General features: G+C 37.4%; 1 non-coding gene across 1 annotated transcript; it reads right to left on the minus strand.

Moving 5' to 3' along the window:
* Positions 1-9,612: 9,612 nt before the first annotated feature.
* LOC133813547 (small nucleolar RNA R71) lies at positions 9,613-9,719 on the minus strand. The gene has a single exon (XR_009884556.1). It is a non-coding gene; the product is annotated as a small nucleolar RNA R71 (small nucleolar RNA).
* Positions 9,720-25,751: the final 16,032 nt, after the last annotated feature.

Genomic DNA, 25,751 nt, shown 5'->3' on the forward strand with positions numbered 1-25,751 from the left:
TACTTTTTCTTCTTTATTTAAAGTGATGAAAGTCCATTTTTTAAACCCTTGCCACATGTTGAGTTTTTGGCCAAAGCCCTTAACCTTTAGTCCACTTATCATTTGTCATAAGGACGGGAACTAGGCGAAAACCTCGCGTCAAAACTAGTTTTAGGCTAGGAGAACTAATCTCCAAAAATCACTTTTCGTTATGGTCCGAAATTACTACTTTTCAGATTTTAGAGAAAACTTAGAAAATTTGTTTCTCTTAAACCGTGAAATAGTTTTCTCTTAAATTTACAGGGGTTCTTGTACATATCTTAACTAACTTCCTTCAAAATTTCAAAAAAAAATTGGGACATTAAAATCCATTCAAATAATTGAATCAATCTGGGCAGTTATTTCTCTTGAACCATAACACATTTTTCTCTACAATTTTACAGGGGCCCTTATAAATATATCAACTAATACCTTACCAAATTTTATAGCTTTTAGATTAGTAAAACTGGTTCAAAAGTCAAAGCAATCTGGGTAGTGCATGCTGCTCAGAAATTTTCCATATTTGCATCACAATGCCAAAAAGTGCATAACTTGGGTTTAAAATAACATTTTGTAAAATCCTATTTTGGCTAACCTTTTTAATAAATATATTTTATTATTTAATTGGTATTTTTCAAAATTATATATTGGGTAAGTAAGTGGATTGTATCTCATTTTGGTAAGAATCAATTCTTTATTAAGTGCATTTTATGTATAGTCAACTTTCCTTAATTATTTATGGCAACCTTGTCTATAATAAGTATGTGTATTAAAAAATTATTCTCTATATATTTCCTTGATTTTATATGGTTTAAAATGAGGAAACTGAATGATACTTGTGCCCAAAGGAAGGAAATTTTGAAATGAAACTAGTTGAGTTTTAAGACCAGGTTCTTCCATTTTCTGATGCTACAGAATGGTTGTCTATCACATCTAGAAATTTCTGCAGTAAATGAAATGAGAAGTTATTTTGAGTAACTTCCCGATTTGGTCTAGTTTGGGTTATTAACGAGATTGGCTAGCTTAGGGGTTTCTAAACTCTATAAATACTAGACCTAAGCAGCAACCATTCTCATCTCTTCACCACTCTAACGTTTTATATTTTGAAGAGTTCTTTAATATGTAAAGAGTAGTCTTTGTTCAACTATCTCTTTATTTGTTTGTTTGTTTTGCTTTGTATTGTTTATTCTTAAATAGGTCATAAAGCTTGTGAACGTGACCCACAATCTTTGGGAGAATATTTCCATAAGTCTCACTTTGAGAGGAAGCGAGCACTCATCAAGTTCAGAAGGGATTTCGAGTTCTTGGTGTTTATCAAAATCATATTATTAAAGTGGAGTACTTCAAGGGTGCGACAAGAATTTAGAGGGAGTCTAAACTTGTATAAGTCAATTGCTTTTTGTATTCTTGAGACTTTACTAATTGATTTTATCTCTAGGTGTGGCCCCGTGGACTAGGTTTTCCGAACCACGTAAACAACTTCTTGTGTCACTTTACTTTAAGTTTATTTACTATCTGTTCGTATATTCTGTTCTATCAACATTATGTCCTGATATATCATAATATCTGTCTAATCAAACAATTATTTAATAGTTCCGCATTAATTAAATTATTTATTAAATTCAATAGATAATCTTAAAAAACAGAATTTCACATTTGTATGATTTTGCAAAGCCTAACATCAAGGACTCACAAAGCACTATGAAACTACACAATTTATTTTTACAATCAGAGGTAGTGGAGTGCGATCTGACCCGTTGGAAGCCAGACCACAAATTTTGGCAGCATGCATTTTTTTTTTTACTCAAACTTAACAACCACAAGCATTTCTAGCATAACCCTAGCCACATGCATGCATGCATGCAAATCATCATATCACACAATCTCAACCTTAAGCATAAAATAAGCTCCAAATACTATTAAAATACCCTATACAACCAGATCTACAAATATCATCACAAAACTCAAAGAACAACCATATATTTCTACCTTTTGAAAGCCATAACATGGAGATGTGTTCCTTATCTCCTCAAAACTTCCCTTTGTGCTCTACACTCTCAAAACCGATGCAGATTTTTAAGAAAGGATTAGGGTAGAAAGACTTATATGAGGGATAAGAACATGCAAACTACCAAGATTTCTTACCTTGCTTTACTTGATCACAAAAGTGCTCAATCTTTGAGATCCAACTAGTACAAGCTTCTCTTGAACCCTAGAACACAAGATCGATGCCATGCATGGCTATTAGATCACATGCATACACAATAAACCCCTAGGGTTTTGGGTTTGAAGGGAAAGAGAAGAAAAGATGTACAAGGTTTGATACTTACTCCAAACAAAGATTCCTCCTTGAGCTTATTATTTCTCCAATGGAGGGGGTGAGTGTAGTTAGCTATGGAGGGACTTGGTTGCAGCAATGGAGGATAGGGTTTAGTGGGGTTTTGGGTTAGAGAGAGCAAATGGAAGAGAGGAAAGGTTTTTGAGAGAGAAAAAAAAACTATTTGTGAGGAAAAATAAAATGATTATTTTCCCTTAACTTGTAAGTGGGGTAAGACCTTTCCTATTCTCTTTGGGTTATGTGTACTAGCTCTTGAGAGCCCTAGGACCTAGCCTTTCCACCACCCCTCTCTCTCTCTCTCCTCCTTTGGAAATGACTCTTATGCCCTTGCTCATTTCACCTCACTTTATAAGGAACTCAAGGGCCCTTTGGAAATTTTGTTTCTCTAAAATTCCCTAAATTTTTACCCTATAGTTTTTAAATCTCCAAGCATAATAAATTAAATTAATTTGTGACCAAAAATAAAATTTGTCACAATATCACATAATTTTGGCAATTTATCACATATTGACCAAAATGTCCTTAAATGTCCGAGCAAGAAATTCTCATTCTTAAGCCCAGTTGATTGGAATTCAAACCTCAATCAATTCTCTTAAATTTATTGGCTCGACTATAAAGTCCCAGTTGCCAAAATATTTTATGTCATAGTATTCTCTATTTTATTTAATCCGAGATTTTTCTCCCATTAGGGTTTATTCATTGGTCTAAGACCAATCTTTCTTTGAATAAAACTAGATCATTTACCGGATCATCACAGCAACTATAATAATTCATGAATTATCACAAATTCATATAATATCATTTATTAAAATAATATTCCACATAATTCTTCACTGGCTCCAACCGGCTACTAACGTGTGTTCAAAATACTCGACGTCACATGGGGGATCATTATGATCGGTTAAATACATAGTGAAATTGGTTAGGTACAAAGAGGTGCAAAAACTATAACGATTTCACTAAAGTCAACATGAGTGGTTCGACTTTTGGTATAGGCATCTATAAATTATCTTTTTAGGTCCAAAGTGTTTGGAGATGTTTGGAGGCATTTGGAGACATTTTGGGGCAAGTTTAGGGGTGTCAAATTAGTGGTACCAGTGTTGCATTGCCTATAAGAGGCGATGCATTGCTCGGGAGTTAAACCCCCGGATAGGCGATGCATTGCCTGGATGGTGGTGACGCATCACCTGCATGGTGGCGTCGCATCGCCTGCTAGACGATGCATCACCTGGGAGCAGGCGACACATCGCCTGGGCGGTCCGTACAGATCGTACAGTTAAGTATTTTTGGCTCCAAAACTTAGTTTAAAATGCTATAATCTCACTGGTTGAGACTAATGAGGGTTCCTATACTATTTAAAGGGTTCATTTGAGTTTTTTTTGTTTTGATCACTCACCACACTCTCTCTCTCCCTCTAAAACTTTCTCTCTCTAAAACTCTCTCTCTTTCTAACTCACAAGATTACTAGTTTTCTCCAAGATCTTCATCAAGAAAGCTTGACTTGCATGAAGATTAAAAGATTCTAAATCCCAATCACATTCCAACTTGTAGTAGCTTCAAGCAATCTATAAAAGGAGGCTTGGAATAGAGATTTCTGGACAACAAATTCAATTTGTGTCAAGCCTTTGTCATCTCCATTGATTCACATAAAATCATAGTCTTTATGATTTTATGTAACTAAGGGTTTCTATCTCCAAAGGTCTACTCTATCACTTCTTATTTGTGTTATTCCTTTGTATTATTCCTCTATTGTAAAATTGGATATCTAGGGTTTGTTTATTTGAATTGTAATATTCAAAGTTATGTGTATAGCCATACCCCTAACTTGCGTCGGAATATCCTTCAAGTATCTTAGGAAACTTCTGTTAAAAAGACAAATTTATTAATTTGAATAAAAGTACAATTTTATTATATTTGATTATCGTAATTATTGTTTGAACAATTTATACATAAATATCAGAAAATTTCATATTCATTTATGAGAGTATGATCTTGTATGCGTACGAGAGAATTACGATCATATATAATGAATAAAATTGTTAGCAACATATTAAAGTATGGAATATTTAATCAATGGTTGCTAATACGGTATACGAAGCACATAGATGGATGCAAGTAATCTAGATTCAGATTACTGATGTGGATAGACATCTTAATAAAGCTATAATTAAGATTATATATTACAAGATCGATGTGAATTAATTCCTTTATAAACTTATTGTTTGCCATCAAATTTTAATTCATATCTTAAAAGATGATCATTTGTAGATCATTCTAAATCATGAGTAGTCATGAACTCAATTTCATGTCTATTGGATCTTTTGATTCATTCGTTAAGGTCTCTTAATATAATGAAGCTAGTGACTTTTATTTTGGAGATTCAATAACTTGAATGGTTGGGAACATGATTTTACAATAATGGAATCCGAGCTTTCCTAACGGATTGAATATTGGTTCCCTTAAGGGTTAATTCTACAACTAAATAGTAATTGAGCTCAAATTTATTATATGATTATAGATTAATTATTCACTAGTAAATTAATGGTACTTAAGGAACAAGAGGTAATCAGAAAGGTAAAACGGTAAACTTTGACCAGCTTTAATTAACGAACCAATAATTGGAGGACAAAACTACGTGTATTGATTATATCAATGGACTGCAAGAAATAACTTTGTAAATATAATTCTATAATTACTAAGAGTGCAATTCCATATTTATAGTTGAGTAATAATGGAATTAATAAATAAGATTATTTAATTAAAGAGTTTGATTAATAGTCTGGTTTATTGAAGTTCAGTATTCTAGGTCTATGGTCCTTGAGTCGCCTCTGTACTATACTGTCAAGGGTAAAGGTATCATAGGCAAGATTAATGGAGAAAATGAATAAATTGCAAATGAATTAATTTTCCAGTGTTAAGTGATAATTATGTATTATTAATTAATTAATTATTTGACTAATTAGATTTTATTTGAAAAACTTTGTATTAGTTGAAATTAATATTAATCGTGTTTTGGATTAATATTATAGAGAGTTTAATAATATCTAAGTATAAGATAATTATTCAAATCTGATAATATAAGTTAAAGTTAATTACAAATTAACTGATATTTATTTTTGAAAAAATATTTATATTATTTTTAATGAATAAATATATTGTCTTATTTTAGTTAAACAAACTAATGAGAAAATTGGGAAGCACTAAAGAGTGCCACGCGCCACAGTGAGTGGCGCCACACATGGTGTAACCATATGCCCAGTATTTGAATTTGAATTGTTTAAATTTAAATCTGTCAAAATATGGTTAATATGTTTATTTATTTAATTATTGTTTTAATTTTATTAAAATAAATAATTAAATAAAATATCTTGACTGATTAGTTTTTGAATAAGAGATATAAATTGTTTATTATCTATAGATTTATAAGCAATCGTGTTGTACCCTAATCTTAGCACGAGTTCATTCACTCAGCTCGGGTACAGCTGGTACATAATTACGTGGAAAAGTAGTCAAGTAGAATATATGATTATTATCTATACGGACAGCTCGAGGTTTGTAATGGTCAGACCTGGTGTTAGGCGTCCTGACTTTACCACGAACTACGAATAAGATAAGTCATCACAACACTAGCTCGGGGTCGGATAGTTGTCAGAATGCAAGCCTGTGGAAGATATGCAGTTCGGGTGATTCAGATATAACGCATTCTGCATACTGAAGGATCCCCAGAGATTCAGGATTTGCTTATATGCTTATTCATGACCAAGTTGTCATATTTATTATCCAAGATAACATGACATATTTACTTTGTGATCAAATCATATCCCAATATAAATGGGAATTATTTGTATTGAATGTAGACATTATGTAAATGCGTGATTGACTCACGCGGTTACCCAAACCTGTCCATGGAATTCCCCTATAAATATTGGGAATATTGGACAAGAAAGAGGAAGGATTATGTAATACCGAAACTCTGCCAAAATAGAGAGAGAAACAACAATAATATTGACTCGTAGACTAGGTGGATTTTAACCACTGAACCATGTAAAAGTTCTGTGTTCTTGAGTGAATTTCGATTATTTTCCATTACGGTTTACCATTAAGCACTAATTTTCTTTATTATTTCTTAATACACTTTTGGTGAAAAAACCCGTCAATAGTTTGGTGCTTTCATTGAGAGAAAATTAGTGCTTCATCAAAATCCCAGTCGATTCTCATCCTGATGCTCACTCGCTCAATGCATGAAAATGAGATGGAACATTTTGGTGGGTAGGAGCCCCATCATACCGCTGTTCTGGACGAATGAGGCCCTGAGATTCAGCAACATCCGGGAAAACAACTGGCAGGACAATGCAACACTGGGAGTTCGGCGTCATTGCCACTGAATCCAAATCCAGACTACCTAACTATCGTCGAGTTGGAAAACACGCAGTTGAGGAGCCATCTCGCTAAGGCAAATAGGCAGATTGAGGAGGTTTTGGCTCGGTAACCCCCTCTGGCAATCGATGTTAATGTCGGAAAGAGGCAGAGTGGGTCTCATAAGTCCCACGGGAATAACCGATCCAAACCGAATCAATCAGTCAGAATCGCAACTCCAAGTTCTGTACCTACAGGGCAAGATCGCCAGAATGCTCGACCCAACGATCATCATAGGGGTCGTCAACATGTCAGTCGGTCGGTTAGGACTACAACCCCAAGTTCGGTGCCTTCTTCACCAGCCCCCAGGAATGCCCATGAAAATCCACGAGGGGTGGTTTGGACAGGATCACGAAGACAAAATGCTCCAACAAATCCTCTGATTAGTGTTCAAAAGTATCATTTTATTAGTCTTAAATTTTAAAATTAATTAAGTTTTAATTAATATTTTCATGGATTTATTGCCATATATTTTATATTTGAAAATATTAATTTTAATTTAATTTATGTTCAATTTTCAGGAAATAAAACGTATTTTGACACAAAGAAAAAGAAAGAAGAAAGAAAGAATTACAATCGAAGAAATCATGAAAAAAAAATTGCATTTTTGAAGATGGAATGGCCCAAATAAGCCCAAGGCGAGCCCAAGCCCAAGCCCAAGCCCAAGCTTTCAGCAATGCCCACGTGTCCAATCCGAGCCACTGAGGCGAGTCGAGCTGCTGACGTGAGACGCCTGCCACCTGACGCGCCTCCCCCGCTGGTCCTACCAGCTGCCACGCCGCCTAACGCCGTCTGACGCGTGCCTGGCGGCTGCTCCCCATGCCCCAACAACACAGCTGCCACTCCACTACCAACCCAATCAGCACACGCCACGTCACCCTCCTTGTCCCCCACTCCACCAGCAACATCTTTCCAAAGCCAATCCGAGCCCAACACATGTCCCACTTATCAGTTTTTGTAGCCACTTTTCCACTATTTTGTACACGATTTTACACATGTTGGGTCCTATTTCCACTATAAATAGAGAGCCAAATGGAAGAAAAAATCATCAGATTGTGGAACTAAGTGTGGAGAGTATAGTTAGAGAGAAAAACATTTTTTCTTATTTTTCTTTCATTTCTTTGAGTGAAAACAATGCCTATTTTAGGCTAAATTCTCTTGTGGAAAGGCTAGAGTAAAGTTCATGTTTCACATTATATTTTTAATATATTGATTCTTTATTTTGTTCTTAATTTCTATATCTTTGTTACAATTAAATTTATTTTCTTCTAATTTTTATTCTAAATTTATTAGTGTCTTTTACATAAGTCTAGTCATGCTCTTCTTATGTAATCTAGGTTCTTAATTTAATTTATAATATTTGTTATATTATATGCTTTTTACTGCATTTTGTCATTGGTATTTTGTTGCTCTAAGGTATATAATATGATAGGTTTTTAAAATTATAAGTTAGTATAATTTAATTAAGAACATGTTTTAAGGTGAGCTATATTATATATATTTTCCAACTATAATTAATGGTGTAGAATTATAGTTGAGTAGAATGAATTAATTTTATTAAAATATATATATATATATGTTTTCAAGAATGAAACTTACGCCTTCCATATTTTCTCCCTGATTCTAAATTCCTTAATTTTGTTTATTTAGTGTTTAAAAAATATATTATTTTCAAAGTTACATTATTTCAAAGTTTATTATTTCTAATTTACTAATTTTTATTTTTTGTATTTTACCTCTCTGTGGATACGACATAGCTCGGTTACTACTGCGACCGCTTAGGAGTTTATTGGGCGATATCAATTTTTGGCGCCGCTGCCGGGGAGGTAATTCTACAATTAAAGGTTTGCATAGTAAATTATTTTATTTTTATTTTTTAAAAAAGAAAGTAGTATAATATTTTTTTAATTTCTCTTCTTTTTTTTTCCTTAGTGATCTTTATTTTTAGTTTTTTCTTTGTTCATTTTACTTTTAGGTTTAGAATTTATTTTCTAGATTTAGGTTTTTTTCCGAAAAAAAGCATAAAATTTTAAATCATAAAATTTTAAAGCATAAAAAAAAGTATTGAGAACATTTGTGTAATTTTGGAAATCAGTAAAAACCAAACTTGTTCTGTCTTAGAAAAATTGGTTCTTAAATAAGGTATGTGATAGCGTTACCCTCCAACCTTTCCTAAGAACCTCGAGGAGTTCTAGAAAAGCTCTTGGGCCTAAAGTGGTACCTTGGAAGCCTTCCCAATTGGCCTGGGAACATTTTTGGTGTATACTTATTACACTATTACACACTTGCACTTATAATACTTACAAAATAATATATATATATTTATGCCACAAATTAGAGACGCACTAGGGAGATTCGTGAGACAACAAGTAGAAGCTTTAGAAAACTCTCATAGTTCATCGTTTTCTTCCATTCGTTCAAATTCTCCTGATTCACCGAGATTTCCTGAACCACCCACGATGTCTCATCAAGATGAAGTCCAACCAAGAACGCTACAGGATTATTTACATCCTACGCGTACAGCCACACCTTCATGCATAATGTATCCCAACAATATGCCAAATTTCAATTTCAAACCTAGCATGATTAACCTCTTACCAACCTTCCATGGGTTGGAAAATGAGAGTCCGTACGTGCATATACGGGAATTTGAAGAGGTGGTGGCTACATTCAACAACCGAGTTGATGTCACCAACATTGTGAGATTGAAATTTTTTCCTTTCTCTCTCAAAGATAAAGCAGAAAGTTGGTTGTATTCCTTAAGGCCTAGATCTATCAGAACATGGGACAAAATGACAAAAGCATTCTTTGCCCAATATTTTCCGCCCCATAAGACTAGCAGCCTTAAGAGGCAAATCTCTACCTTCACCCAAAAAGACCATGAAACTTTCCATCAGGTCTAGGAGAGGTTTAGAGATTTGATAAATCAATGCCCACATCATGGATACGAAAGTTGACGTCTGATCAGCTATTTCTATGACGGTCTCACAATCGAACAAAGACAATTCGTACAAATGATTTGCAATGGAAAATTCCTTCAAAAAGATCCTGATGAAGCTTTCGAGTACCTCGACGATCTCGCTGAAAATTCCCACACATGGAATGGACCGAGTCCTATGGACAAGCCACGATCAACTGGAATCTACCAATTAAGGGGAGATGACAACGTCAAAAGCCAAATTGAATCATTGAGACAACAATTCGAGGCTTTCAAATCTCAAGAAGGTAGAGGAATCCACATGGTTTCAAAGGTAGAGACACGAGATCCATGCTTCATCTGTGGAGGGGTGGAACATCAACCGTAAGAGTGCCCAACTCTTGGTGAGTTAAGAGGACGAAATGAGGAACAATGCAATGCTTTAGGGGATTACAAGAAGCCTTATAACCCTTTCTCAAACACTTACAATCTTGGTTGGCGTAACCATCCAAATTCCAACTGGAAGGATTCAAACCAAGCATCTGGGAGGCAATGGAGGCCTGAGAAGCAACAACCACCAAAAGCATACATTGCTCCTCAAAATAACACGCAGTCAAGTAATTCTCTTAAGAATACTTTGCAAATGCTTGTGCAAACACAAATAGCCTCAACTCAAGAACTCAAATATTTTTTCACAAAAATGATATAGGAAATGAAAGACATAAAAGTCCAAATGACAAAGCTAAACACTACTTTGGCAATTCAAGAGCATGGTAGACTTCCCGCTCAACCTCTAATCCATAAAAAAGGGCAACACATGGCACAAACCTCCTCCTCTCCAGATACAAATTTCAAAGAGGTTAATGCCATCTCTACTCGAAGTGGTCAAAGTACGGTTTCACCGTTAACTAAGTGTAATGACCCACTAATCTAGACTATTTGGACCATTAACAAAACTATACATAAAACTTACATTTTTGCGGAAATACCATAATTTTACTGAGTAACTTGTTAAAAATAAGAGTTTCTTACAAAATAGAATACTAAGAAGGATATGGGATCCCATTGTCTTTAAAAACAAAACATGATTTAAATGAAAAGAATTACATATGAAATGCGGAAAATACATATAAAACCATAAAAAGATAAAATGAGACTACATCCTCGAATCGAATAACGCTCGACCCCTTGACTCCATTCACCATCGATACACATCCTCTAAGCGTCACGAATCTTACCGCCTCTAAAGCTAATTTCCTGCACATAAAACAAAAGGAATGAGCCTAATGCCCAGCAAGGAAAATCTAACACATAGTCATACACATAAATTTCATAATAAACGTAAAGACATATCATAACACTTAATACATACACTTATTATAATGGCCATTATTACTTGGGGTCCCATAGACTAAACAAGCTTATGCCCATGAGATTAGTGGGGTCCTACTAGCTAAGTAGGCATATTCCCATAATCTTTTTGGGGTCTTGTTAGTCAAATAGGGCATAAGCCCAAGCCTACAAACATACACATTCATAACATATTCATAACATATCATATTTCATAACATAACACATAAGATAACATAAGCAATGAACATATAGATTCTATCCTATTTTCCTTACCAAAGTTACCGGGATATGATGGACTGAGTTTGGACTTTTGGAACACTCCTAAAACCATATGAGAAAGAGTGAGTCTTATGGAGAAGAAGAAATGAACATGAATAGGAAGACTAAACCATTGAGAAATATGCTTACCGAAACTTATGTGCTTAAGAGCTTGGATTCCCTAACCAAAATATGAATGAGGTTAGGGGACTGAGTAGAAGGCTTTGAGAAAGAAAATAACATGAAACAAATGAAATAGAGTTTCGGGTTTACCTCAAAGACTTGCAAGACCAATCTAACCACAACCGAAATACTAAAGAACCTTACTTCCCAAAGTGTTTGATAAGCTAAAGATGATTAAGCTTATGACTTTCCCACCCAAGTGTTTAACTCTCACACTCTCCTAGCACTTGCAGCTTCTGAACTTAGAGCAAAAGGTGAATAATGGCTGGGTACTAGGTCCTATTTATAGAGTTTGGGAATGAAAGTATCTTGATTTTACTTGAATAAAAATAATGGCTTTTTAGGTGAAAATAATTTGAATAATCGTTCAGCAGAGGCTGAAGACTCGTTCAAAAGATGCTGGACTTATGAAGAAGTTTGAATGGCTGAAAGGAAAAGAATTCAAAAATGTTTGAATTTATGCTGGAGGAGGCGATATATCGCCTGGACCATTGTTCCCGAGGCGACCGTGCATCGATTCGTGTTTTCCGTATCTACGTGCTGCGATATATCGGCACACGCTGAATATTTAAACACGAAATTACACATTTTTAGCTAAGTTTGAATGGAGTAAACAGCCTTGACTAAGCCCTCAACTTATTCAAAGCTGCTGACTGACCCTATAACATTCAAACTTTACTCCTTATTAAATTTAATCCTCAAAAATACTTAATCCTTAATCACCATTCATAACATGTGCTTAAAATCCTATTGGTTGATATCTAAACCTTATTGTACAATAAATATAATCCTTAATATCAGTCATATTAATCAACCTTAGGTTAAAATTAATATTCTTAAACTATAGGTTAAACTTAGAAAATCTACAAGTACTACTATGAGTGTCCAAATAATTGCCGGTCTGAACCAAAAATCCACAGTTACAAAGATAATACTAAACATACTATAATACTACTAAACAATTAGCTAAGTAAAGTTCTTGGACTCTACAATTCTCCCCTACTAAAAAGAATTTCGTCCTCGAAATTTACTTACCAAATAACTCCGGATACCGGTTCTGCATGTCCTCCTCTAACTCCCACGTTGCCTCGCGTTCAGAACTATTACTCCATAAGACTTTGACTATAGGAAAGCTCTTGGACCGCAACTGCTTCATCCCTCTATCTAGGATGCTAATCGGTCGTTCCTCATAACTTAAGTCTTTCTGGAGCGCTATGGTATCGTACTTGAGGACGTGAGATGGGTCTGACACATACTTGCGTAACATAGAGATGTGGAAGACGTTGTGACTATCGGCTAGTGCTGGCGGTAGGGCTAATTTATAAGCTACTGGTCCCACTTTGTCCAATATCTCAAAAGGACCTATAAATCGGGGACTAAGTTTTCCTTTCTTCCCGAACCGCTTGACACCTTTCATAGGAGATATCTTTAGGAAGACTTGATCTCCAACTAGGAACTCCACATCGCGTCGCTTGGTATCCGCATAGCTTTTCTGTTGGCTTTGAGCAGCAAACATACGCTGTCTAATAAGCGCTACTGCTTCTTGAGCTTGTCTAACAGCTTCGGGCCCTAGAAGATGCCTTTCTCCTACCTCGTCCCAGTGCAACGATGATCGGCACCTTCTTCCATATAGCAACTCATAAGGTGCCATTCCAATCGTCGACTGGTAGCTGTTGTTGTATGAGAATTCGATCAGCGGTAAGTACTTGTTCCACGATCCTCTGAAATCAAGTATACACGCTCGTAGCATATCTTCTAAGATCTGAATCGTACGCTCGGACTGCCCATCTGTCTGAGGATGGAAAGCTGTACTAAGACTTAACTTAGTACCCATGGCTTGCTGTAAGCTTCTCCAAAATCTTGACGTAAACACTGATCCTCTATCTGACACTATCGTCTTGGGGATTCCATGCAATCGTACAATCTCTTGGATGTAGATGTCTGCATATTGGTCTGCCGTATATGAAGTCTTAACAGGCAGGAAATGAGCCGACTTGGTTACTCTATCTATTACTATCCAAGAGAAATCATGCTACTTATTCGTCTTTGGCAGACCCGTCACGAAGTCCATGGCTATATCGTCCCACTTCCATTCCGGTATGCTAAGCGGTTGCAATAATCCTGCAGGCCGCTGATGCTCCGCTTTCACTTGCTGGCATACGAGACACTTAGATATGTACTCTGCTATCTCCTTCTTCATCCCTGGCCACCAATAGACTGCCTTGATGTCATGAGTCATCTTGGTAGACCCTGGATGAACTGAGTACGGGGTATTGTGCGCTTCTTTTAAGATCGCCTTCTTAATACTTTGATCGTCTGGCACGCATACCCGAAACTTATATCTCAATAAACCTTGACTGGATATTGAGAAATCTGTAGTCTTGCTTTCTCTGACTGCATCCATGTGTGCTGCTAGTGTGTCGTCATGTCCCTGACCAATTCGTATATCTTCTAACAAATCTGATTGGATAGACAAGTTAGCCAGCTTGCCTACAACCACTTCTATTCCAGCACTGATAAGCTCCTGCTGTAACGGCCTTTCTATTCCGGATAAGGCTGCTAAATTCCCATAGCTTTTCCGGCTAAGTGCATCAGCAACTACGTTCGCCTTCCCTGGGTGGTACAGGATTTCGCAGTCGTAATCCTTGACTAACTCTAACCACCTGCGCTGCCTCATGTTGAGCTCCTTCTGCGTAAAGAAGTATTTTAAACTTTTGTGGTCCGTGTAAATCTCGCACCGTTCTCCGTAAAGATAATGGCGCCAGATTTTTAACGCAAAGACCACCGCTGCCAACTCCATATCGTGAGTTGGATAGCGTTGCTCATACTCCTTTAGCTGACGTGAGGCATAGGCTATCACCTTGTCGTTTTGCATCAGCACGCATCCCAATCCTAGCTTTGATGCATCGCAGTAGACAACGAACTTATCGTTGGGTGTCGGGACACTAAGTACTGGTGTTGAGCAAAGCTTATCCTTAAGCAACTGGAAGCTTTCCTCACACTTATCATTCCAGTTAAACTTTTGTTGCTTCCGGGTCAGGATGGTAAGTGGAGTGGCTATCTTAGAAAAGCCCTCTACAAACTTTCTATAATAACCTGCTAGCCCTAAGAAGCTTCTTACTTCTGACGCGTTCTTTGGTCTAGGCCAATCCTTCACTGCCTCTACCTTTGATGGATCCACTGCAACTCCGTCTTTCGATATGATGTGCCCGAGGAACACCACTTGTGAAAGCCAAAACTCGCATTTCTTGAACTTGGCGTAGAGTTGATGCTCCTTCAATCGCGTCAAAATCATCCTCAAATGTTCCTCGTGCTCTACTTCATTCTTGGAGTAAATTAAAATGTCGTCGATAAACACAACGACGAATTTATCCAAGTAGTCTTTGAAGACCTTATTCATTAAATCCATAAACGCGGCTGGTGCGTTAGTAAGACCAAAAGACATAACCAAGAACTCGTAGTGTCCATAACGAGTCCTAAAGGCTGTCTTAGGAATATCTTCTCCCTTTACCTTGAGCTGATGATACCCAGACCGTAAATCGATCTTAGAAAATATAGTCGCGCCTCGGAGTTGATCAAACAAATCATCAATCCGAGGTAGCAGGTAGTTGTTCTTAATTGTTACTTTATTCAGCTCACGGTAGTCTATGCACATGCGCATACTTCCGTCCTTCTTCTTCACGAATAGTACCGGAGCTCCCCATGGTGAATGGCTTGGCCTAATGAAACCCAAGTCTAGGAGTTCTTGTAGCTGCGTCTTTAACTCCTTGAGCTCTGGAGGTGCCATCCGGTATGGTGCCTTAGAGATAGGCTCGGTGCCCGGTACTAATTCTATCATGAAGTCTATTTCTCGATTTGGCGGCAATCCTGGCAAGTCATCGGGAAAAACTTCTGGAAATTCTTGTATAACCCGAACATCTCCAACTTTAAGTGATGTCTCCTTCTCCACATTCGTGATGCTGGCTAAGAACGCTTGGCATCCTTTCTCCATCATTCTCTGAGCTTTGAGAGATGACACTAACGGGGTGCGTAGTCCTGAAGCTTGTCCCATGAAGCACAGTTTCTGGCCGTCAGGAGTCTCGAACACCACCTTCTTGCGTTTGCAGTCGATCATTGCGCCATGTCGTGCTAGCCAATCCATGCCTAGTATGACGTCGAAGTCTTTGATCACCAGCTCTATCAGGTCTCCTTCTAGTTCCTTGTCCTTAATCTTGATTGGTACGCCTCGTACAATTCGTGATGATAGAACTACTTTTCCCGAAGGCAGCTAGGTTACAAACCTAGTTCTAAATCTTTCACTAGGTTTGTCTAGTTTATCTATCATTCCTAACGAAATATACGAATGAGTGGCTCCCGAATTAAATAATACATGACATAAATTATTGAGGATGGAAACCTGACCTGTGACCACCTTGTTGCTAGCATCCGCCTCTCCTTGGGTTAAAGCAAAAACCCGAGCAGGAACCATCTTTTCATCCTTCTTTCCTTCTGGCTTTTGCTGAGGACACTCTTTCTTGTGATGCCCCTCTTGGCCACAATTGAAACACTCCTTGGTATTGGCGCGGCATTCTCCGGGGTGCTTCTTCTGACATTTGGCACATGGCGGGTATTCCACATAGCCCGGCCTATTTCCCCCATTATTTGGTCGTGCCCTTTTATTACTGTCGGCTTGCTTGTTGTCAGGATGCCTTCTCTTATGTCTGTTACCGTTGTTGTTGGACTGATTGTTGCCACTATTGCTAGACTGATTGTTGTTCCGACTGGCCTGAGGTTGGCTCTGCTGTCTGGGTTCAGGCTTACTGGCTTATTCTTTGCTTACGTTGGCCTGCAACCTTTCTACTTCAATTGCCGTCTCAAGAACGTCGGCATATGAAGTGTTTCTCGGGTTCGCTAGCTTAACCCCCATCTCGATCTTCGATCGGAGTCCTCTCACGAATTTGTTCACCCTCAGATAATCGGTTGGAACTAACTCTGCTGCGAACTTGGCTAAGCGGTCAAACTGACGAGCATATTCCGCCACTGTTAAATTCCCTTGCTTCAGATTGGTGAACTCCTCAACTCTCGTAGCAAGTACCACTGAATTGTAGTACTTTTTGTGGAACAGCTCCACAAATCGGGTCCATGTCATGGTGGCAGCATCATGGGATTGCTGGACCAAGTCCCACTATATCCTGGCATCCTTCTTGAGCAAGGACAAGACACAGGATATGCGATCCGCATTACTGAGATTCATGTGGGCTAGGATCGGCTCCACATTCCTTAGCCATTCTTCTACTTCAAAGGGGTCCGTAGTCCCTTCGAAGTTCGGAGCGTGCTGCTTGCGGAACCTCTGGTACACTGGTTCCATGTGCTGTACTGGATACGGCGCGTAATTCGTCATAGGCCATCCCCCATACGGACCAACTTGCTGGGGTGCTGGGGCCATTTGCTGTGGCTGCTGTTGTGGCTGTGGCGGAGGCTGAGGCTGAGATTGAGCCTGTTGGCGTTGTTGCTGCAGAAGTTCCTCGACTTGTTGTCGCAGCTTGGCAATCTCTGCAGTGTTGTCAGCTGGCTGTGCCGGCGCGTTGCGGCGAACAGTAGCACGCACTCCCCTTCGGCGAACTGTTGGAACCGCATTGGTCGCTGGAACATCGTTGGAGGCGTTTCCGTTGGTGCGTGCAGATCTCCGGAGCGACATCGTAGCAGAGTTCTAACAGTTGAAAGAAACATGTTAGAACTTTTCCTAATAGGCTCTAAGGCAAAAACTTATTCTAAAACAAACATATCTCGGACCTATTTATTATGACTTCTTATGAAAAATTATATAGGTCTTTATTTATTATTAGAGTGGGTTTCTATACTTAGAAAAACAAGTCATCGTTATTTTCTAAGTGTGTTTCTAATCATCCTATATGACTTAATTCTCAGGCTCGAAACTTATCTTTGTTCCAAAGTTAACCATATTGAGGGAGGGCTGGGATCAGTAAAATCGTTCCCACTACTATGGCCCCCTAACTCTCAATAAGGAAACTAGGTTCATTGATTTGTATCCACCCTCACCGAACTTAGTCATTATTCATTTTATTTAGTATTTATTATGATTGCGAAAATAAAATCAAACTCACACATGATATTCAAATAGCATGTTATTCATTTGGAAAAGATCTCACTTATTACAATCATAACATATAAAGTAAATAAAACAAATAAAAACTACTAATCTAAAAATCAGGATCTTCTACATCTGATCCGTCATCTAGCATATCATCATCTATTTGTTCATAATCATCATTGTCATGTGCATCGAAACGTCCTCTAGGAAGGTTGGTGAGAATCCTATGTTTTTGCACATTTGTGAATTGAAACTCAAATTTTGCGGTGAACCTAACTAAGAGGAAATAGTATCTCTTTGCTAATGGTAATTCATCCTCCTCATGCATTTCTTCCCATATTTCTTCTAAAGCTGCTATTACAGGATGGAAATCTTTAAATAGCCTAATCACTAGTACATATTGTTCTGTTGATCTTAGCATTATTTGCTTAGCCTCTTGAAGGCCACCTATCTCTTGGTGAAACAAAAGCAACCTTCGAGTGATCCTTTCTAGGGCTCCTACGGTGTTTCTTGGCTCCCTTATTCTTTTTAAGGCCTTAATGGCTCGGATATCTTGGTAGGTTAAAGCTCCGTTCATTCTTAACTGAAACATAAACACTAAAGTTGTTAGCTATACGCATAGGCAAAGTAACTTGTAACTTAAACACTTACTTGGCGGTTAGATTCGGAGCTTCGAGCGTGTGTATCGAGGAGAACTTCATGCAAAGGAACCGTTTCTCTGATACCAACTGTAATGACCCACTAATCTAGACTATTTGGACCATTAACAAAACTATACATAAAACTTACATTTTTGCGGAAATACCATAATTTTACTGAGTAACTTGTTAAAAATAAGAGTTTCTTACAAAATAGAATACTAAGAAGGATATGGGATCCCATTGTCTTTAAAAACAAAACATGATTTAAATGAAAAGAATTACATAAGAAATGCGGAAAATACATATAAAACCATAAAAAGATAAAATGAGACTACATCCTCGAATCGAATAACGCTCGACCCCTTGACTCCATTCACCATCGATACACATCCTCTAAGCGTCACGAATCTTACCGCCTCTAAAGCTAATTTCCTGCACATAAAACAAAAGGAATGAGCCTAATGCCCAGCAAGGAAAATCTAACACATAGTCATACACATAAATTTCATAATAAACGTAAAGACATATCATAACACTTAATACATACACTTATTATAATGGCCATTATTACTTGGGGTCCCATAGACTAAACAAGCTTATGCCCATGAGATTAGTGGGGTCCTACTAGCTAAGTAGGCATATGCCCATAATCTTTTTGGGGTCTTGTTAGTCAAATAGGGCATAAGCCCAAGCCTACAAACATACACATTCATAACATATTCATAACATATCATATTTCATAACATAACACATAAGATAACATAAGCAATGAACATATAGATTCTATCCTATTTTCCTTACCAAAGTTACTGGGATATGATGGACTGAGTTGGGACTTTTGGAACACTCCTAAAACCATATGAGAAAGAGTGAGTCTTATGGAGAAGAAGAAATGAACATGAATAGGAAGACTAAACCATTGAGAAATATGCTTACCGAAACTTATGTGCTTAAGAGATTGGATTCCCTAACCAAAATATGAATGAGGTTAGGGGACTGAGTAGAAGGCTTTGAGAAAGAAAATAACATGAAACAAATGAAATAGAGTTTCTGGTTTACCTCAAAGACTTGCAAGACCAATCTAACCACAACCGAAATACTAAAGAACCTTACTTCCCAAAGTGTTTGATAAGCTAAAGATGATTAAGCTTATGACTTTCCCACCCAAGTGTTTAACTCTCACACTCTCCTAGCACTTGCAGCTTCTGAACTTAGAGCAAAAGGTGAATAATGGCTGGGTACTAGGTCCTATTTATAGAGCTTGGGAATGAAAGTATCTTGATTTTACTTGAATAAAAATAATGGCTTTTTAGGTGAAAATCATTTGAATAATCATTCAGCAGAGGCTGAAGACTCGTTCAAAAGATGCTGGACTTATGAAGAAGTTTGAATGGCTGAAAGGAAAAGAATTCAAAAATGTTTGAATTTATGCTGGAGGAGGCGATATATCGCCCCCTATAGGCGATATATCGCCTGGACCATTGTTCCCGAGGCGACCGTGCATCGATTCGTGTTTTCCGTATCTACGTGCTGCGATATATCGGCACACGCTGAATATTTAAACACGAAATTACACATTTTTAGCTAAGTTTGAATGGAGTAAGCAGCCTTGACTGAGCCCTCAACTTATTCAAAGCTGCTGACTGACCCTATAACATTCAAACTTTACTCCTTATTAAATTTAATCCTCAAAAATACTTAATCCTTAATCACCATTTATAACATGTGCTTAAAATCCTATTGGTTGATATCTAAACCTTATAGTACAATAAATATAATCCTTAATATCAGTCATATTAATCAACCTTAGGTTAAAATTAATATTCTTAAACTATAGGTTAAACTTAGAAAATCTACAAGTACTACTATGAGTGTCCAAATAATTGCCGGTCTGAACCAAAAATCCACAGTTACAAAGATAATACTAAACATACTATAATACTACTAAACAATTAGCTAAGTAAAGTTCTTGGACTCTACACTAAGACAACGAGTACGTCAATGCCCACTCCAAATGATGATATGCCAATAAGCATTCCAGTAAAGGCACCCTTCCCTCAAGCTTTGAAATCCACTGGAAGGTACTGAAAAATCCACTAGAGCTGTTAACACAAGTGAAGATCAACTTGCCATTGTTTCATGTGATAAAACAAGTGTTGGCTTATGCCAAGGTTATCAAGGATTTGTGCACAGTTAAAAGAAAGCACCATGTCAAGAAAACTGCATTCTTGGCAGATTAAGCTAGTGCGGTAATTGACTGCCACACACCGCCTAAGTACAAAGATCCTGGTTGTCCTACCATCTCATGCCAAATTGGGGAACAGGAATTTGGTCAAGCCCTTCTAGACTTAGGAGCAAGTGTAAATCTCATACCATATTCAATATACTTGCAATTAGGTCTAGGAGAACTCAATCCCACATCTGTGGTGCTACAACTGGCCGATCGACCAGTCAAGAAACCTCGGGGAATAGTAGAAGATGTTCTTATTCAAATTGAAAAATTCTATTACCCTGTTGATTTTCTCATATTGGACACTCAATCTGAAGTGAGTATAGAGCCCAAAATTCCCATCATTCTCGATAGACTTTTCCTCGCAACAGCAAATGCACTCATTAACTGTAGGAATTGTCTCATGAAAATCTCTTTCAGGAACATGACTCTAGAAGTTAATGTTCTCCACACCGGAAAACAACCACCTAATAACGATGAGTGTTTCCAATCATATCTGATCGATAAAATTATTTTGAAAGAGGTCGAAGCGAAATACACATCTAATCATTTTAATCACCTCTTCCAAATTTCAGAAAGTTCTGAGCCTGGTGAGTCTAAAATAAACCCTGAAATCTTCAAACACTCACAGGCTAGAAGAACCATGTTTTGGAATCCAATCTTTGAGGAACTCCCTCAAGATCGAGAAACACCAAACCCCTCCATTGAAAAAGCTCATCAACCAAAGTTGGCCCAACTTCCTGAGGGTCTTAAGCATGTTTTCCTGGGAGCTGACAACACTTTTCCTGTCAAATATCTTCCAAGATCAATGCCACACAAGAGCGCCAACTTATCAATGTGTTGCAAGAACAAAGAGATGCATTAGGATGGACGATAGCTGACATCAAAGGTATTAGTCCTTTAATTTGCTCCCATCAGATTCAATTGGAAGACGGGGCTATACCATGTCGTGACCCTGAAAGAAGATTGAACCCAACGATGAAGGAAGTAGTTAAGACTGATGTCTTGAAACTTATTGATTCTGGCATAATCTATCATGTTGCTGATAGTAAATGGGTTAGGCCAACTCAAGTTGTTCCCAAGAAATCAGGGGTAATAGTGGTACAAAATGAAAAAGGGGAACTTGTGCCAACCAAGGTCACAACTGGGTGGCGCATGTGCATTGATTATAAAAATTTAAATGCAGCCACCCGGAAAGACAATTCTCCACTTTCATTCATTGATCAAATATTGGAACGTGTGGCGGGTCATTCTTTCTATAGTTTTCTCGATGGTTATTCAGGGTATTACCAAATCGAGATTGCCTTAGAAGATCAGTATAAGACCACATTCACTTGTCCTTTTGGTACTTTTGCCTTCCGGCGTATGCCATTTGGCTTGTGCAATGCTCCAGCCATTTTCCAGCGATGCATGATGAGCATATTTAGTGATATGATCGAGAAATGTATGGAAGTATTCATGGATGATTTGACAGTCTTTGGCGATTCCTTTTAATCAAGCCTTCTCAATTTAGAGTCTGTGCTTAAACGTTGCAAAGAGAAAGGCTTGGTACTCAACTGGAAAAAGTGTCATTTTATGGTTCCATCAGGCATAGTCTTGGTGCATGTCGTGTTGGAACGAGGAATTGAGGTCGGTCAATCAAAGATTGAACTCATATCAAAGTTGCCCACCCCTAAGACTATTAAAGACATTCGATCTTTTCTTGGGCATGCAGGATTCTATAGGGGGTTCATACAAAATTTCTCGAAAATTTCTCGCCCTTTATCAAACCTCCTAGCAAAAAATGTTGTGTTCAGTTGGACACCTGAGTGTGAGGAATCTTTTTGAACGCTCATTGCAAAACTCATTTCTGCCCCTATCATTCAGCCACCAGATTGGAACTTACCGTTCAAAGTCATGTGTGATGCTAGCAATTATGCTATAGGGGCCGTCTTAGGTCAAAGAAGGGAAGGAAAGCCCTTCGTTGTCTATTATGCAAGTAGAACTCTTAACAGTGCTTAGATGAACTATTCTACTACTGAAAAAGAGTTACTTGCTGTAGTATTCGCACTTGACAAGTTTTGTTCCTACCTGATTGGTTCACCTATCACAGTCTTTACGAACCATTCCTCCTTAAAATACCTCCTTTCCAAAAAGGATACTAATGCGCGTTTAATTAGGTGGATCCTTCTGTTACAGGGATTTAATCTGACCATAAAGGACAAGAAAGGAGTTGAAAACGTGGTAGCGAACCACTTATCTCATCTTGAATTTTTTGATTCTGCTGATGGCCCAGCCATTCGAGATAACTTCCCTGGTGAACATCTCTTCGCAGTCACTAAGTTGCCATGGTACGCTCATATTGTTAATTACTTAGTGACAGGCGAACTTCCAATTGCATGGAGTGCACAAGATAAACGTAAATTTTTGGTCGAGATTCGTAAATTCTATTGGGACTATCCATATCTTTTTAAGTATTGCCCCGACCAAATTATGAGACGTTGCATTCCTGATGATGAAATTTTTAGTGTCCTGAACTTTTGTCATAATGAAGCTTGTGGTGGTTATTTTTCTATGAAAAAGACTGATGCAAAAATCTTATAGTGTGGTCTTTATTGGCCCACTTTTTTCAAAGACACTAACAATTTCTGTCAATCATGTGAAAGGTATCAGAAATTAGGTGTTTTTTCCCGACGACATATGATGCCATTAAACCTAATTCTTGTAATATAAATATTCGATTGTTGGGGGATAGACTTTATGGGACCATTTCCACCTTCTTCTAGCTACCTTTACATTCTCCTCTCCATAGACTATGTCTCAAAATGGGTGGAAGTTGTGCCTTGTCGAAATAATGATAACACAACTATTGTGAAATTCTTAAAGGAAAATGTGTTATCTAGGTTTGGCACACCACAAGCTATCATAAGTGATCAAGGCACCCATTTTTGCAACTATTCTTTTGAGACCTCAATGCAAAAGTATGGTGTAATTCATAAGGTTGCATTGCCTTATCACCCACAAACAAATGGCCAAGCTGAGTTAGCCAACCAAGAAATTAAGCAAATCTTAGAAAAGACAGTTAATCCTGACCGCAAAGATTGGTCCTCACGACTTCTCGATGCTCTCTGGGCATACCGCACTGCTTACAAAACTCAGCTTGGTATGTCTCCTTATAGGCTAGTCTATGGTAAAGCCTGCCACCTTCCTGTTGAGCTAGAACACAAAGCTTATTAGGCAATTAAAAGCTTGAATTTTGATCTCAAGGCGGCATGACTCAATCGTAAGCTTCAGTTGTCAAAAATTGAAGATTTAAGGAACGATGCTTATGACAATTCTAGGATCTACAAGGCTAAAATGAAAGCGGCCCATGATAGGCAGATCCTAAGAAAAGAATTTGAGCCAAACCAACGAGTGCATCTTTATGACTCTTGTCTGCATATCCACCCTGGCAAGTTGAGATCAAGGTGGACTAGCCCATATGTTGTGAAATTCGTCTTTCCCAACGGTGATGTTGAGGTCACAGACCCAACTGATGGGAGAGAATTCAAAGTAAATGGCCAACGACTGAAACACTACATAGAGAGGGTGACCCAGCCTGAAGAAGTCACTCTCGTGGAACCGGTTTACCAAGTCTGTGTAGTGTTCCAAATTGTTTGTACATAGGTTTGTTTTCTGTTTATTTCCCTTTTGTTATTTTATTGTATATGTTATCATTTTGTGTGTTTTAGTTTTTCATGTTTTAGAGAATCAATATTCGCTCTATCACTCAACGCTCGCTATCTAGGTGTTCTATTTCCCTGCTCCTTTACATTTATTATATATTGAGACATTGAGGACACTATCAGATTTTGGTTGAGGGTGGTGAGCATATTCATGCACGTTCATGCTGATTTTTGTCATATTAATATTTTCACGGTCAAATTTTTTTAAAAATTACTTATTTATTCTTGCAAAATGTTACTTTTGAGTCAATTTCTGTTATCTGTATTACTAAGAGTTTCTCTAGAGTTACCTAATGCACATGCCAAACATTGTGGTAAGATGGTTGTTAGCACATATTTGCTTAGGAATTTTCCATGTTTAAGAATTCATTCTTTTCTATGAGAGGCGAGACTTGAGAAAACAACTTAAATTTTTTTATTGATTCTTAGAAATTGTTATAATTATTTGGACAAGGTATTGTGGTATGAATGGATGATGTTTTAGGGATAATATTTTCTATAGAAAAATCTTTTTAGAAAACCTTTTATTATGTTCTTCATAAAAAAAAGATGAAAAAAAAAAGAAAAATAATAAAATAATAAAATAAAAACACAAGAGCAATAGTTCTATCATTTTCAATTATGTTGTCTCTTTTGTTCAAAAAAAAGTTTGTTTATTAATTTTATGTTTTATTTTATGGTTCTTATAATAAATGTAAAGATTGTCTATTTAACTTAGAATTCCCAAAAAACTGATTTTGTGGTACTCTTTATGGTGGTTGTCCAAATAGTTTATTTCCTATCCTCGTTTCAATGATTATTTAAAATTTTGTCCTAAATATATATCCATGTGATGAGTGCTTACTTCTTTATTTCCAACTCCATGAGAGAAACTCTTAACTTTAAATATTTTCAATTACATGAGAGGTTAATGGAGTTGAGACTTTTACTTGGCATAATTTCGAAGGCTTTATGTTCTATGGTTTGCAGCAAGAAGGTTCAAGTTTGGTGCACACACTCACAACTCTAGATTTATTCAAAGTAATTTTGATAACTCTTGTTGACTTGTTACTAGCATTTTGTGTTAATACTTAAGTTCTTTTATAATTTTTTACTGTAAATATATCATGTTGACATTTATTATTGCGCTTGAATTGATAGAGACTAGCAATAAGTTGGTTGGGGGTTGTGATTAGTGTTCAAAAGTATCATTTTATTAGTCTTAAAGTTTAAAATTAATTAAGTTTTAATTAATATCTTCATGGATTTATTGCCATATATTTTATATTTGAAAATATTAATTTTAATTTCATTTGTGTTCAATTTTCAGGAAATAAAACGTATTTTGACACAAAGAAAAAGAAAGAATTATAATTGAAGAAATCATGAAAAAATGGCATTTTTGAAGATGGAATGGCCCAAATAAGCCCAGGGCGAGCCCAAGCCCAAGCTTTCAGCAGTGCCCACGTGTCCAAGCCGAGCCACGGAGCCGAGCCAAGCTGCTGTCGTGAGCCGTCAACCACCTGACGCGCCTCCCCACTGGTCCCACTAGTTGCCACGCCTCCTAACACGATCCCACGCCGCCTGATGTCGTCTGACGCGCGCCTGGCAGCTACTCCCCAC

Source organism: Humulus lupulus, chromosome 1 (genome assembly GCF_963169125.1).
Source record: "Humulus lupulus chromosome 1, drHumLupu1.1, whole genome shotgun sequence".
NCBI classification, from domain to species: domain Eukaryota; kingdom Viridiplantae; phylum Streptophyta; class Magnoliopsida; order Rosales; family Cannabaceae; genus Humulus; species Humulus lupulus.